The following is a 14,645-nucleotide window of genomic DNA, read 5'->3' as shown; positions in this document are numbered from 1 at the left end:
ATACCATTAGCTCCCCACACACACACCCGGTCTCCTCACTGCAACTCTCTCTTCTCTCCTGGGAAACCAGACCACTGACTGTTGCCCCAGTGGATTGGGGAGGGGGAGGCAAATAATAGAATGACTGGGGCTGAAGGAGGGGTACTGAGGTAAAGTCTCTGTCCTGGATACTTCAATGATGGGGAGAGAAAAAGGCAGAGATGGTAATAGAGACAAAGAGACAGACAGAGAGATAAACACACCCATAGGGACTAACAGAGAAACAGACACAAAGAGATGTAGACAGAGGCAAAGATAGAGACAGACATAGCTTATTTAAAAGATTCCCCCATCATGCAGATCTCAATCAACTTCTCTTCTTCCAAAGTCTCCCCTATTCTCCCCATGCCTCTCCCCACCCTCCACAGCCCTCCTCACATCTCCATGTATCTCCCCACCCTCTATGGCCATCCCCACATCTACCTCCCCAACCCCACCCCTCCCTGTCTATAGCTGGGCCCTGAGATCCCCCAGCGACCTGGCCATGAGTCCCAGCTCATTTCATTATTAAGTTTGGCATCGTGAAGAGGAAAACAAAAGGAACAAGACAGCTAGAAGGGAAGCAAAAGGAACAAACCAAGCCCCTGCACCTCTCCCCAGGCACCTCCTGCCCCTGCATCACAGCCTGAATCATAGAAAACGGTGGGGAGCTTAAGGGAAGTCCCGAGTCTGGGGGATTGGGAGAAACAGTTGGGAGAAACCAAAAAAGAGGAAGAGATAGAGACAGAAACAGACATAGATGGAAAAGGGGGAGGGGAAGAAAGGGAGGGAGGAGAATCTAGGCAGAGAAAACTGGAATTCCAAAGAGAGATAGAGAAGGGAATGAGGCAGAGATGGAGAATCAAAGACGGGAAGAGACAAAGACCGCCTGAGGAAAGGAGAGAGGGAAGGGGATGGAGAAGAAACAGAAGAAGAGGAGGAGGGAGTGGGAAGAGGTGGAAGCAAGGGTCAGGAGGAGGAGGGTGAAGAATTCATGGCTAACCCCCCCCACCTCTCCAAAAGCAGCCTGAGACAAGGAGAGTCGACAGGGAAAGTTGGGGAAGTGATGAGAGACAGCAGGAGAGAAAGGGAATGGAAGAAAGAGGAGAGACAAGAGTCCGTTTTGGACAACCACCCGGGGAAAAGGAAGCATAAAGAGTCAGTATCTTGTTCCCAGCCCTGAACATAAAAGGGCAGAGTTAGAGACCCAAGTTATTAGCTCCTTCTGCCCCTCCCCCACTACCCTTTTCAGTCCTCCTCTAAATGGGACCATCTGAAGGGAATAGCAGTTTTTGAGCCCATGACCTCAAGAATCCCCCAATTCACTCCTTCTAGTGATCTTGAAGATCTTGAAGTAATTAACCCTTCCCATTCAAGAGCACGGGTACAGAAGGGGAAATTAATAAAACTTTATTTTCTCTCCCTCACTAGAAAACCAAACCATTGCTTAAAAAATTTATGCATAGCCAAGCAAAACAAAATGCTGCATTGGCCATGTCCAAAAATATATATCTCATTCTGCATCTCGAGGCAGTCACCTCTCTGTAGGGGAGGTGAGCAGCATGCTTCATCATCATCCTTTGAAATCATGGCTGATCATTGCATTGATCAGAGTTCTTAAGTCCACTTTTTCAGAGTTTTTCTACCATTGCCATGGAAGACCTGGGAAGTCACAAAGAATTTGCAATACTATAGACGTGCAGTGACCCCTGGATGGACTATTGGGTAGATGGAGCATGAATCTCCTCACCTCTTCAGCTAAGACAGGATGGCATAGTTTAAGGAACGCTGGGAAAAAATGAAAAATAAAGAACACTGGATTTTGAGTCAGAGTCAATCAACTAGCATTATTAAGTGCCTAGTATGTGCTAGGCTCTATGCTAACATGCCGGTGATAAAAAAGGAAGTCAAAAGACCATCCCTGCTCTAACGGGGGAGGCAACATGCAAACTACTATGTGAGGACAAGATATATACAGAATAAAATGGGGGTAGTCTCAGAAGCAAGGCACTGAGATTAAGGAGGACCGGAGAAAAACTTCTTGGGATTTTGGCTGAGTCTTGAAGGAAGGCAAGGAAGTGAGGAAGTGGACAAGAGGAGGAAGAACCTTCCAGGCAAAGGAACAAGCATGGCGGTCAGCCAGAGAAAATGCCCAGTCAGGAGATGAAACAGCAAGGAGATCCGTACCACTGGATTGCTGAGTATGTGAAGAGTAAGATGTAAGAAGTGGGAAGGGGGCAAGGACAAAGGGCTTTAAAAGCCAAATGGAGGATGCTAGATTTGATCCTGAAGGTGATAGGGAAGAGCTGTAGTTTATTGAGTAGTGGGTGGCAGGTGGGGGTGGGGTTGACATCGTCAGACCCTGCTTTACGAAGATCAGATGAGTAGATGATGGATTTGAGGAGGAAGACCAACCCAAAAACCCTTACAGTAGTCCAAGCAGAAGGTGATAAGAGCCTCCTCTGCCACTTGCCTCCAGGTGTGACCTTAGGCAAGTCACTGTTTCATCATCCTATAAAATGAAGGGGTGGACTAGATGATTTCGAAGGTCTCTTCCAATTCCCGTTCCTATCTAAGGTTCTATGGCCAGGGCTGACCCCCGATTGTCAACTCTCCCCCTCTGACAGCCAAGACAGTTGGGAATCTGCCTCCCCCCAGTTCATCTCCCCTTCTCTCTAAGACACCAATCTTTCTCCCCTATCTCATAGCCCACCTGATGAAAGAGACCCCAGGCAAGGAGGAGCCCAGTTTTCAAAGTCCCCGTTCAGCCCAGTGCTGCCCTGGGTTTCTTTGATTATATTAGGTGCTCTGGAGTGGGATCAAAGAAGTTTACGTTGGGCTTCCAGAAGACCTATAACTGAGACTCAGCTGAGGCTGGTTTCCAAGCAGATTCCAAGAAACTCCTATGGCAGCTGGTGACTGCTGGTGGGGGAGGGTTTGAAGGGCAAAGCAAAGTGGAAGCACCACCCTGGGATGGATGGCCAGAGACAACAGCACTAACCACCCAAGCAAGAAAATTCCAGACACAACTCGAAAGATCTGAATTCTGTTTCATTCTACTAACCTGAGTGTAATCCATGCATCCCTCCCCTTCACCCCTGCCCTGCCTCCCATCAAGTCGACCCTTCCCTCGATCTGACAGAAGGGCTGTAGGGTGAAGCAGGGAAGAGAGTTGTTTTGTTCTTATAGACCTCAAGGAAAAGGAAGGTCCAGCCTCCTTAGTCACCCAAGGCTCATGTTCTAATCTCATGCTCCTCAAAGGACCATAGGTTAGATGTTGGAAAGTCATCCTACAGTAGCCAGCATCGGGAGACCTCCAAACAGGTAGGGCTAACTCCTAAGATGCCAGGACAGAATTTTCACATGTTCCTGTTCCTGCCACCTGAACGAATGAAATATCACTGGTAAAGCACTTAGTATGTGCTAAGCACTAGAGATACAAACAGAAAAGTAAGACAATCCTGGCTCTCAGGAAGCTCACATTCTAATGGGGAAGACAATACTGATGGAAAGTTTCAGCTCCAAGTCGGATGGAAAAAGTCCCATGGTTCTTAGGGTATGGCAATAAAGCAGGGAGAGAGAGACAGAGACAGAAACAGACAGATAGGCAGCGACAAACAGACAGACAAGTGACAGAGACAGAAAGACAGAGACAAAGACAGAAAGAGACAGAGAGAAATGGATATATATATATATATATATATATATATATATATATATATATCACCTCTTCTTTAATACCTTTTCCCCTGATAAAATCCCATCCGTTTCTGACATTGAACCATTTGAAAGGGCAAGGACTTTGGTGCCAAGAACTTTCCTTCCTGGGTCCTCAGTCTCGGCAGAAGCATTGGCCAGGCTCCCTCCCTATAGGGGCTGCTCCCCAGGATGATGACTATGGGCACCGGGTTGGAAGCCTTGCCGTTTCCAAGGCTTGTGGGTTCGGGCTCCTGAAGGTCCGAGGGAAGGTTATGGTCAAGGTGATGGTGGTGGTGGTGGCCTGCCCTGCCTAGCACAAGCTGCCTCCTGTTTTCCCCCCCAGGTTGCTTCAGCTAGCCTGGCTTGCCTGTGCTCCTGTTCTTAGAACTTTCAGACACTCATACTTTTCCATTCCCATTTCCTAAATTTCCACTTTTTAAAATGAACAGTCTGTAGTTCTTCCTTAGGTGTCCCCTCCCCTCGATTACCAAATGAAGTAACATACATGTAGCACCTTGCAACCCTTAAAGTGCTCTATGAATGCGTCTATTATTCTGATTATGATTATGCCCAGCAAAGTTATGAAGAGTGTAGGTTACCACTCTGGTTGCCATTGGCCTGACCATGGAGATGACTGGGGGGAAGAAAGCAAGTATCCTTCAATGCTTTTATTGCTTATAGGTTGTAACTTTCCAATGAACTCACACATCCCCCCATACAGGATATTTCTGCCTTCCCCATCCCCTAAAACCCAGAAAATAGAGCAGGTTCTGTCTGGTACAAACTGTTCACTCTCCCAATTCAGGTGTTTCTGGAGAAAATAGAGGAAAAGGAGCCAGGAGTCCCTGGGAGCCAAAGTAATATTATTAAGAGAACTTGGAGATAGGCCAGAAGGAGAGAACTGAGGTGACAGAAGGATGGGGGAAGGAGGCCTGAAAAGGGCAGGGGAAGGGAATGGGGATTAAGTCTCTGAAGAAGGGAAGGCTGAGAGAAGACATAATGATGGCCTTCAACCCTGAGGAAGATTCAGTCTTCAACAAACACGTCTGCTGGGGCAGACTTTTTTTTTAAATAACCTGCTCCCTGTTTTCAAAGAGCTAAGATTGGAATAGGGGGATGAGATATGCACTAGGATTTTTATTGGTGTTCAATTGTTTTTCAGTCATGTCTGACTCTTCATGATTCTGTTTGGGTCTTTCTTGGCAGAGATACTGAAGCAGTTTGCCATTTCCTTCTCCTGGTCATTTTACAGATAAGGAAACTGAGGCAAACAGGGTTAAATAATTTACCCAGGGTCACACAGTTAGTAAGTGCCTGAGGCCACATTTGAACTCAGGTCTTCCTGACTCCAGACCTAGTTCTATCACTACCCCACCTAGCAGCTGTGATACGAATGAGAATGTCATCAGTTCATAGGAAAAAGCAAGCAGATGGAAGATTGAGAAAGATCATAAATTAAAATTATGAAATGTGTAGGTTGTCACACAGGCTGCCTGATCACCCCCTAGGGTAACACTGTGGCCTGCCCATGGAGATAATTGGGGGGGGGAAAAGTAAATATCCCATCCAGCCCAACCTCATCATTTTATAAATGGGATAAAATGAGTTTCTAAATGACTTCCCAAAGGTTATACAGGAAGCAAGCGGCAATACTGGAAATCTAGCCTCTGTCTCCATCTGAAGCTCTTTCCATTGTATCAAGTGAGAAAGGACCACTTCTGGCTGGGTTATCAGAGAAGGCTTCCTGGAGGAAGTAGCATCCGAGTGAAGCATTGAAGAAAGAGAATTTCAATAAGAGATCTATGAGAAAGGCATCTAATACACACCCATTGAGGCCAGAGCATGCAAATTCAGGCACCAAGTCGAGTGCAGAACAAGATAAGTGAATTCCAACTGAATAACAGAAGTGTGAGCATGGAATTAATGGGAAATAAGGCCAAACCTAGATGGGTAGGTGATCCCCAAATGTTGGAAAGGTTTTGCACATGAGGATAAGGAGCTCTGGGTTTTATTCAGTAGGCCATGGGGAGCCACTGAGAGTCTTTATGCAAAGCAGTGAGTGACCCAATCAGACCCATGCATTAGGAAGATTATTCTGGCTGCTGGGTGAAGAAGAAATTGGAGAGGAAAGATTGGGGGCGGGGCAAAAGGTACAGAGGGTAACGTCGGCTGCCCTTCATCCTCACTGAAGGTGAATAAGAACTGGGCCATGACTAGAGGAATCAAGTTAGACATTGGAAGGAATTTTCTGACAATGTCCCCCATGTTTCCCCATCTTTTGGCCCCTCCCCCCAGAGGAAGGGGCTAACACTTAAATCTTTCTGTGGCTTAGCCCAAAGTATAAATAACGACTTCCTCTACTGCTCTCTCAACCTTAAGCACCTACTATGTGCCAAGCACTTCACTAAACTCTGGGTATACAAAGAATGACAATAATTTTTTAAAAGACAGTTCTTGCTCTCAAGGAGCTTACAATCTAAAAACTCCATTAACCTCTTTCTTCATCCTTAGTCAGTTCAGAAACATCTGTTCCCTTGCTACTCTTATTTTTGAGATCATATCCCCCTCCTATGTCCGATCCCTGGATAGTAAACTACTTGTAAACACGTTTTAGTTGCCTTGTTCATAGTAGGTGCTTTAAGACATTGTTGTGGTTGTTGTTGATTGTCCTTCGTTCTCGAAGAGGACCGTGACATTGGGAGGTGATGTCATGACTTGCAGTGAATTGGATTTAAGTGAGGCAAGGCTGTGCAAAGTCACCAACCTCACTCTCTCCTCCAGAGCTATGTGGATCCAGTAGCAAGATGGATAGATAGGTAGATAGATAGATAGATAGATAGATAGATAGATAGATAGATAGATAGATAGATAGATGGATGGATGGATGGATAATAAATAGATATCTCTCAAGACAACTGATATGTTCCATATGTTTAAGGCAATTGGGGTTAAGTGACTTACCCAGGGTCACACAGTTAGTGTCTGAGGTGAGATTTGAACCCAGGTCCTCCTGAATCCAGGGCCAGTGCTCTATCCCCTGTGCCACCTAGCTGCCCTTTAAGGCATATATATTGCAGGAATGAATGGCCTAGGGGCAGCTAGGTGGCACAGGGGATAAAGCACTGGCCCTGGATTCAGGAGGACCTGAGTTCAAATCCAGCCTCAGACACTTGACACTTACTAGCTGTGTGACCTTGGGCAAGTCACTTAACCCTCATTGCCCTGGGGGGGTGGGGAATGAATGGCCTCCCCTGCCCTCCTCCAGGCTCTCCATTTCCCTTTTTAGAAACCCTAGTTAGATCCAAAGCAATAGGTCTTTCCTCCATCTCCATCACCTTTTCATCTACATATTTCTGATCTTGAACACCCCAAAGGACTCCCTCCCCCCAGATTCTCAGCCTTTCCCAGCAGCCACTCACTATTCTTTGGACTTTCTCCCCTTTGTGCTTCCTGTCTGTGGGAAAGAACCGATGTATCCATCGGTTTTCTCCTCACACTTCTCACACACCCATACACAGGCCTATAAAACATGGACCAAACCAGAGGGACTGAGGGTAAAGTCTAAGACTGGAGCGCCAGGGGCACTGGAGGAGAAAGAAGCAGGACCCTTGAAGGAAGAAGTACTGGAGACGCCAGGAGGAAAGAATTAGGTTCTGAAGAGCCCTCTGTGCATTCCGACCCCAAATTACTGCCCTGGCATACAAATGAAATACAAAATACTATGGAAATGAACTTGCACAGGGGACTTCTTTTAAATGCCTAGTTTGGGCTTAATGAGGCAGCAGTGTTGAGCCTTCCCATGAATCAAAGTTCCCAGAAGCCTGTCCTCTGAGTTCCTTTCCATCTCGGCGAGATCTCTGTTCTAACTTTATTTCAGAAATTGGGCTTCCTGGCCCCAGGGGCTGGCGATCTCAGCAGAACTTCTTGTGCTGTCCCCCATCTTTCTCCTTCCCGCATCAAATCTGCAGAGAGGAGCTAAGAACAGCAGGTAAAGAGGAAGGGGAAGGGGGAGCAAAAAGCCTTTTCTGCCTTTTGCTCTTGGTCCTCAGAACTCTCACCATTTCCCCGGCAACATTGCCTGACACCCGGGTACTTCAGCAGCTCAGTCCTTGGGGCTTTAGGGTATATATTCCATCACCAAAGGAAACCTCAGTTCCATCCCTCTCTGACCCATCTCTCTGCTCATTTTCTCCTTCCTCCCTTGGCACCTGTTGCCACAGAAGGTGAAGAGACTTCCCTTAAGGCACCACAGAGAGGAGTCAAGGATCAATAGACCCAAGAAGAGAAGCTTTGTGTTGTTAGAATAAGAGAGAGAAAAGGAGGTTGGGAGGACATCAGTAGCGATTTCTCCCATCTGAGGAAAACCTCTCCAGAGGCCATTTCAGCTATCCTCCTGCCATCAGGAAGCTGGTGACCCCAGCCAAGAGATCCTATGTTCTCTTCCATACTAAAAGTTCTTGGGATTGGGGGGGGGGAAGGAAATCCCCACAGTCCCCCATAACAACCTCATTCTCTGGTCTCTTACAACTGACTAGTGGAAGTCCTTGCTGATGTCCAACCTCCCTCCCTGCTGCTTTTTTCATTCTAGAGCCCTCCGCCCCAGGCCAGTGCACTGACCCTTCAAACTGACCTTACAGTCACAGCCTAGAGAAATCCTGGGGAAGGAAGGAAAGGAAGGGGAAAACTTTTTTATTCCACTGCTGGATCACAGAGAGTGAAAAGAAGGATGGATGGAAGGGGTCTCGCCTTCAGGAAAACCCTAACAGTTTCTATCACACTGGAAGAAAACTAATTTTTTATCTCCTTTCTTCTCTTCCCTTCAGAAGCCATAAAGACCTCAGTTGTTCCTATTATTTATACCAAGGGAAAGATGTAGGGACCAGAGGAGAAACTCATGTGGTAAGTTAAGATGGTTTTGCAGATCCTAATATAGACTAGGACAAAGGCATTCCCAGTTCCAGTAGGGAGAGGGTATCACAAAAGCAAAGTTATGCTGGAATTGGGAGAACAACTACAATAATATCAGATAACATTTTGCTTTACAATTTCTAAAATCCATGGGTAGCTAGGTAGCACACTGGATAAAGCACTGGCCCTGGATTCAGGAGGACCTGAGTTCAAATCCAGCCTCAGATACTTGACACTTACTAGCTGTGGGCAAGTCACTTAACCCCAATTGCCTCACAAAAAAAAGAAATACCTATTAAGTACTTGTTTACTGACAACTGAATAACTGTTCTCCATCTATAGACTGGAGAGAGTAAAGAAAAGAGAGGAATTGACATCCTTAGTCTACAACTCCATTCTCCCAGAGGGTGCTAGGTGATACCATGGATTGAATACTGGACCTAGAGACAGGAAGGATGCTGAGTTCAAATCCAGCATCAGATATGTATTAGCTAAGTTATCTATAGCCATATGAAAAAATATTCTCAATCACTATTGATTAAAGACATGCAAATTAAAACTACTCTGAGGTACCACTTCATACCTATCAGATTGGCTAATATGACAAAAAGTGGAAATGATAAATGTTGGAGATGTGCAAAATTGGAGCACTGATGCATTGTTGGTGGAGGTGTGAACTTATCCAACCATTGTGGAGAGCAATTTGGAACTATGCCCAAAAGGCTATAAAACTGTGCATACCTTTTGACCCAACAATACCACTACTAGGTCTATATCCCAAGGAGATAATAAAAATGGAAAAGAACCCACATGTACAAAAATATTTATAGCTGCTCTTTTTGTGGTAGCAAAAATTGGAAATCAAAGGGATGCCCATAAATTGGGCAATGGCTGAACAAGTCGTGGTATGTGTTTGTAACAGAGTAGTATTGTGCTATAAGAAATGATGAGCAGATTTCAGAAAAACCTGGAAAGACTTACATGAATTGATGCTGAGTGAAATGAGCAGCACCAAGAGAACATTGTACACAGTAACAACATTGTGTGATGATCAACTGTGATAGGCTTAACTCTTCTCAGCAATGCAATGATCCAAGACAATTCCAAAAGACTCATGATGAAAAATGTTCTCCACATTCAGAGAAAGAACAATGGAGTTTGAATGCAGATCAAAGCATATGATTTTTTCACTTTTGTTGTTGGGTTTTTTATTGTTTCTTATTTCTTGTGGTTTTTCCCTTTCGTTCTTATTCTTCTTTCACAACATGACTAATGTAGAAATATGTTTAACATTATTGGGTAAGTCACAACCTAAATCTGCTTAAGTTTCCTCAACCATAAAATGGGGATAACAATAGCACCTACCTCCAAGGGTGGTTGTGAGGATCAAAAGAGATAATATTTGTAAAGCACTTAGCACAGTTCCTGGCACATCGGGGCTGCTTAATAAATGCTTGTTCCCAAAAGAGAGAGAGAGAGAGAGAGAGAGAGAGAGAGAGAGAGAAATAAATGCTTGTTCCCTTCCTTCCTCCCCACTTACCTCCCTCAGCATGAGGCCCGCCTGACTTAAGTTGACATTGGTGTCAAGTTTCCTTTGCCAAATTTCCTATCTCCCTCAGACTAGTGGATTAGATGTCAGGATCTCAAAGGAGAGAGATCAAAAGAATATATAGCAGGGTAGTCCCTGGAGAGGAGGTGATGGAGAAGAGTCCTGACTAGACCCTCCCTTCTCTGCTGCCCCAGAATACCCTGAAGCCAGAACCAAGCAGCTCTATTTTTAGCTTCAAATGGGCACCTCCGTGTTATTCTAGGCCTCCAAGGTCTCAGGTCCAGGTTAGGGTGGAAAGGACCAACCAGAGGGAGGCTGAGCCTCTGGAAAAACAAAGACCAGAGATTGGTGAGCTGGCTGGAGCTGGAGAGATGGGGGCAGGGCTAAGGAGTGAAGTAGAGAAGGGAGAGATCCAGGGGAGAAACAGAGATATAAAGATATGAGTTAGGAACTGAGCCAGGAGGACAGAGAAAGGAGTGAGGTGATTGAGAAGGAGTGAGAACCACAGAGCTGTCCAAAGAAGGCACAGACATAATATCGATCTAGAGCTGAGATCATTGAGCCCAGCTGCTTCATTTTACGGATAGGGAAACCAAGGCCACGAGAGATGAAGTGATTTACCCCAGGACTCAAAGATAGTACATAGGACAGCTATGTACTGTGATTCCAAATTAAGCTCTCTTCCACCTCAAATACTCAAAGACAGTCAATATATGGTCCTTAAGTCTTCTCTTCTCCCTTGTTCCTTTTACATTTTTTTTTTGAAATGAGCAAATTTAGAAACATCTCCACTCCAAATATTCATATGGACCATTTGTGCCCAACCTGTGGTAGAGCCTTCTGAGCTTGTATTGGTCTGATCATTCACAGTCAGACACACTGTACATTGATATAATGATACCATTTTGGAACTCTTCTAGCACCAAGAACAACCACCAGCCAACTCATTACAGTAGGACCTCCAAGGCCATTCTTCTAGTCACCCAGATGTGCAACCTTGAAGTCATTCCACCATTCCCTCTCACTCAGCCCTCCCCATAACTAATGACTGCGAAGACCCATCCATTCTATCACCGAAGCATTTCTTGCATCTATCTCTTTCTCTCCTCTCATAAACTGACCCTACCTAAAATCCTCACCATCTCTCACCTGGGCTATTGCAAGATTCTCCTAACTGATCTCCCAGTCTCAAGTCTCTCTGTTCAACCAATCCATCCGCCATGCATTTGTCAAACTGAGATTCCTAAAGTACAGTTCTGATGATCTCATTGCCCTGCTCAGAAAGATTTAGTGGCAAGTCCCTTCTGCCTCTGTTTGGCATTTAAAGCCTTTTACAATCTGGCTCCTATATTTCCAAACTGATCACACATTAGTCCCTCTCACATGCAGTATGTTCCAGCCAAAATGGCCTGTTTGCTGTTCCCAAGACTGGACATTCCCGTCTCTGTGCCTATGCACAAACTGTCCCTGATGTCTGGAGAGCTCTCCTCTGGGGCTCAGCTCAAGTGCCAATCCCTACTAAAAGGCCTGTCCTCAGCCCCTAAGCTTCTAGGGCCTCTCCACAATAAACAAACGAATTAATTAATTAATTAATAGATAGATGAATGAATGAATGCATGAATTAAATGAATGAATAAGTAGATAGATAAATGAATGAATGAATAAATAGATAAATAAATAATTTCCCTGTGTTTACTTATATACGTGCATGTTTGTGTGTGCATGCTATCTGTCCCATTAGAATGAAAGTTCCTTAAAAGCAGGGTCATTTTTATATTTGTACCCCCAATACCAAGTAGATTCCTGGCACATAGTAGATGCATAATAAATACTTCCTGAATTAAACTGGGAGTAGGGGCTGAGAGACATAGAAAGCAATTCAGAGATAACAAAGATCAGCTAAAAGAACATCCCTCACAGATCCATCCCAACTCCTTATCCTCCTCCTCCTCTTCCTTTCTTTCTTTTTCCTCCTCCTCCCTCCTCTTTCTCCTTCTTTTTCCTTCCTCTCCCTCCCTCCCTCCTCCCCCCCTCCCCCTCCCCCTCTCTCTTTTCCTATGGCTTTAGTGACCACTGCTATGCAGATGACTTCCAAATCCCAATTTCTAGCCCTGACCTCTCTCCAAATAGTCCAATTTAGCTGGACTATAGAGAATAAAGGAAAGTCTTATGCAATAAAGGCAGGTCAGAGCCAGATTGCAGAAAGCAAAGGACATTTCTATTTTTAAAAGCCAATGAAGAGTTTTGAGCAGGGGAATGACAAAATCAGATCTATGACACAGTAGGAAGTCAAACCTGGCATCTACATGGATACAGGATTCCACAGAATCTCTATTTAGAAGCAGGTTGAGGGAACAGGACCCCACAAAGTCTTACTCAGTCGCCTTGCTGTGGTGCAAAAGGGATCTTGGGGTCCCAAAGACCACAGTGTTGGACAGATTTTAGCACAGACTTGGCAACAGGCCATTGCAAGGACCTGCCTGGATGAGTATGGAGATTTTCAATGCCAGGAGGCTCGCCACTAGGTGACAAAGCCTTTGATGGGGCAACCAAGATCTCCAGCTGCCCTAGGTGCAGCATCCTTCTCCTTCTTTCAGAGGGAAGTAAAAAAGGGGGAAGAGAGGGCTAAGAATCCTAGTTTTTACAACATCTAGAAACATTAACTAACACTTGATAATCTAAATGGGAAGTCCCTGTCCAGGGGCCAAGGAGTGCATTATGGAAGAAATGGAATCTTATTCATCTTGCCATTCTCACGACAGATAAAAACCATGAGACAAAAGGAAATTATAGCTAAATGAGTTGCCTCTCCGTGGCAAGGCAAATAGAAATTGGTACAATTGATCATGCATGGAAAGGGAACCAGAAACAATTCCAAAGGATCTCATGTTGTTGTGCACAATGGGGTGGCCCAGTGGATAGAGCACTGAGCCCAGAGTTGGGAAGTCCCGATTTTAAATACCGCCTGAGATATTCACTAGCTTGTGTGGCCCGGGGCTAGTCACTTCACTTCTGTATATCTCAGCTTCCTCATCTGTAAATGGGGATAACAAAAGCATCTGCCTCCCAGGGTTGTTGTGAGGATTAAATGAGGTAACAGTGGCAAAGCATTTTGCAAATCCTAAAGTGATAGTAAATGCTCACTATTATTACTATTGGTGCCCACGATTAGTATTTGGAAAAGACCATCATGAAGATAACTGCAGCTTATATGCCACCATATGTTTCAGAGGACAAGGAGGCAACACAATTCTACAAAGATTAGATCCATATATACTTTAATACTCAGTGATTTCAATACAAAGGTGGTCGTGGAATTTCAAAAAATATATTGAACGATACAGTGCAGGAATAAAGATTTCAAATGCTTGGAAAAAAACATGAACATTATTACCCAAAAAAGAGGATTAAGAAAATATTAATAAGTATGAATCTGTGTCTACTTTCCTATCTTTACAAAATCTTGATAAGAATAATCTAAATACATATGTATTTTCTTTCCCCCCCAATTGTAAGTTCCTTGAGAGCAGGGGCTGTCTTTTGCCTCTTTTGTATCTCCAGTGCTTAGCGTGGTGTCTGACACATAGTAGGCACTTAATAGATGTTTATTCATTGATATTGATTGATTTACCAAATGAGAAAGGAACATGAAGGCTTTAACAAGCAATATTCTGCAATGGACTGAGTATTTATGCAAGTAACTGAAAGGTATAGAGGATACAAGATCCCACTGCATTTATTAGTTGTTGACTTTTTAAAAAGGTGATGTGATAAATGTGTATATACATTTTTTTAAGTGAGGTAATTGGAGTTAAGTGACTTGCCCAGGGTCACACAGCTAGTAAGTGTTAAGTGTCTGAGGCTGGATTTTAACTCAGGTCCTCCTGACTCCAGGGCCGGTGCTCCACCCACTGCGCCACCTAGCCTCGCCCATCCTGTATATACTTTTACATCCTAAGAGTCCTTGAAAGAAGTAACAACAAGGATGATTTTGTTCAGTGACCCTATGATTATAATTACCAAGCAAGGCATATACCAGAGAGACATATGCTCACCAAAAGATGTTTGCCGCTGTCAAGAATCAAGTCCAAATCAAAGAGGGGCTCCCTGTGGATGGTAACATCCCCTAAATGCTCTTGTTTTCCCATAACATTGTTCTGATTGTATTATTTCCTGGTCACTGCAAAGCCTCCTAAATGAGACCCATCATGACTAAGAATAATTCAAATGAACAAACCACACAGAGAAGACCAAGTGGACAACGAATGCCTATTCTGTAGATTAAGATATGTAATTGCATGGAAAACTCAAGGAACTGCACTTTCAGTTGGGAGACACTTTGAATGGCGTATGATTTGGATCCAGAATTGAATGGGATATGGACAAGAATTACATAGGATGTGTGAAAGGGCACAGTGGGTGACAATCCACATTGGAGGGCATAACCACATTGATAAGATCACAGATCAAT

Source organism: Dromiciops gliroides, chromosome 3 (assembly GCF_019393635.1).
Source record: "Dromiciops gliroides isolate mDroGli1 chromosome 3, mDroGli1.pri, whole genome shotgun sequence".
Lineage (NCBI taxonomy): Eukaryota > Metazoa > Chordata > Mammalia > Microbiotheria > Microbiotheriidae > Dromiciops > Dromiciops gliroides.
The sequence above is the reverse complement of the archived record's forward strand: the minus strand, read 5'-3'. Positions refer to the sequence as shown.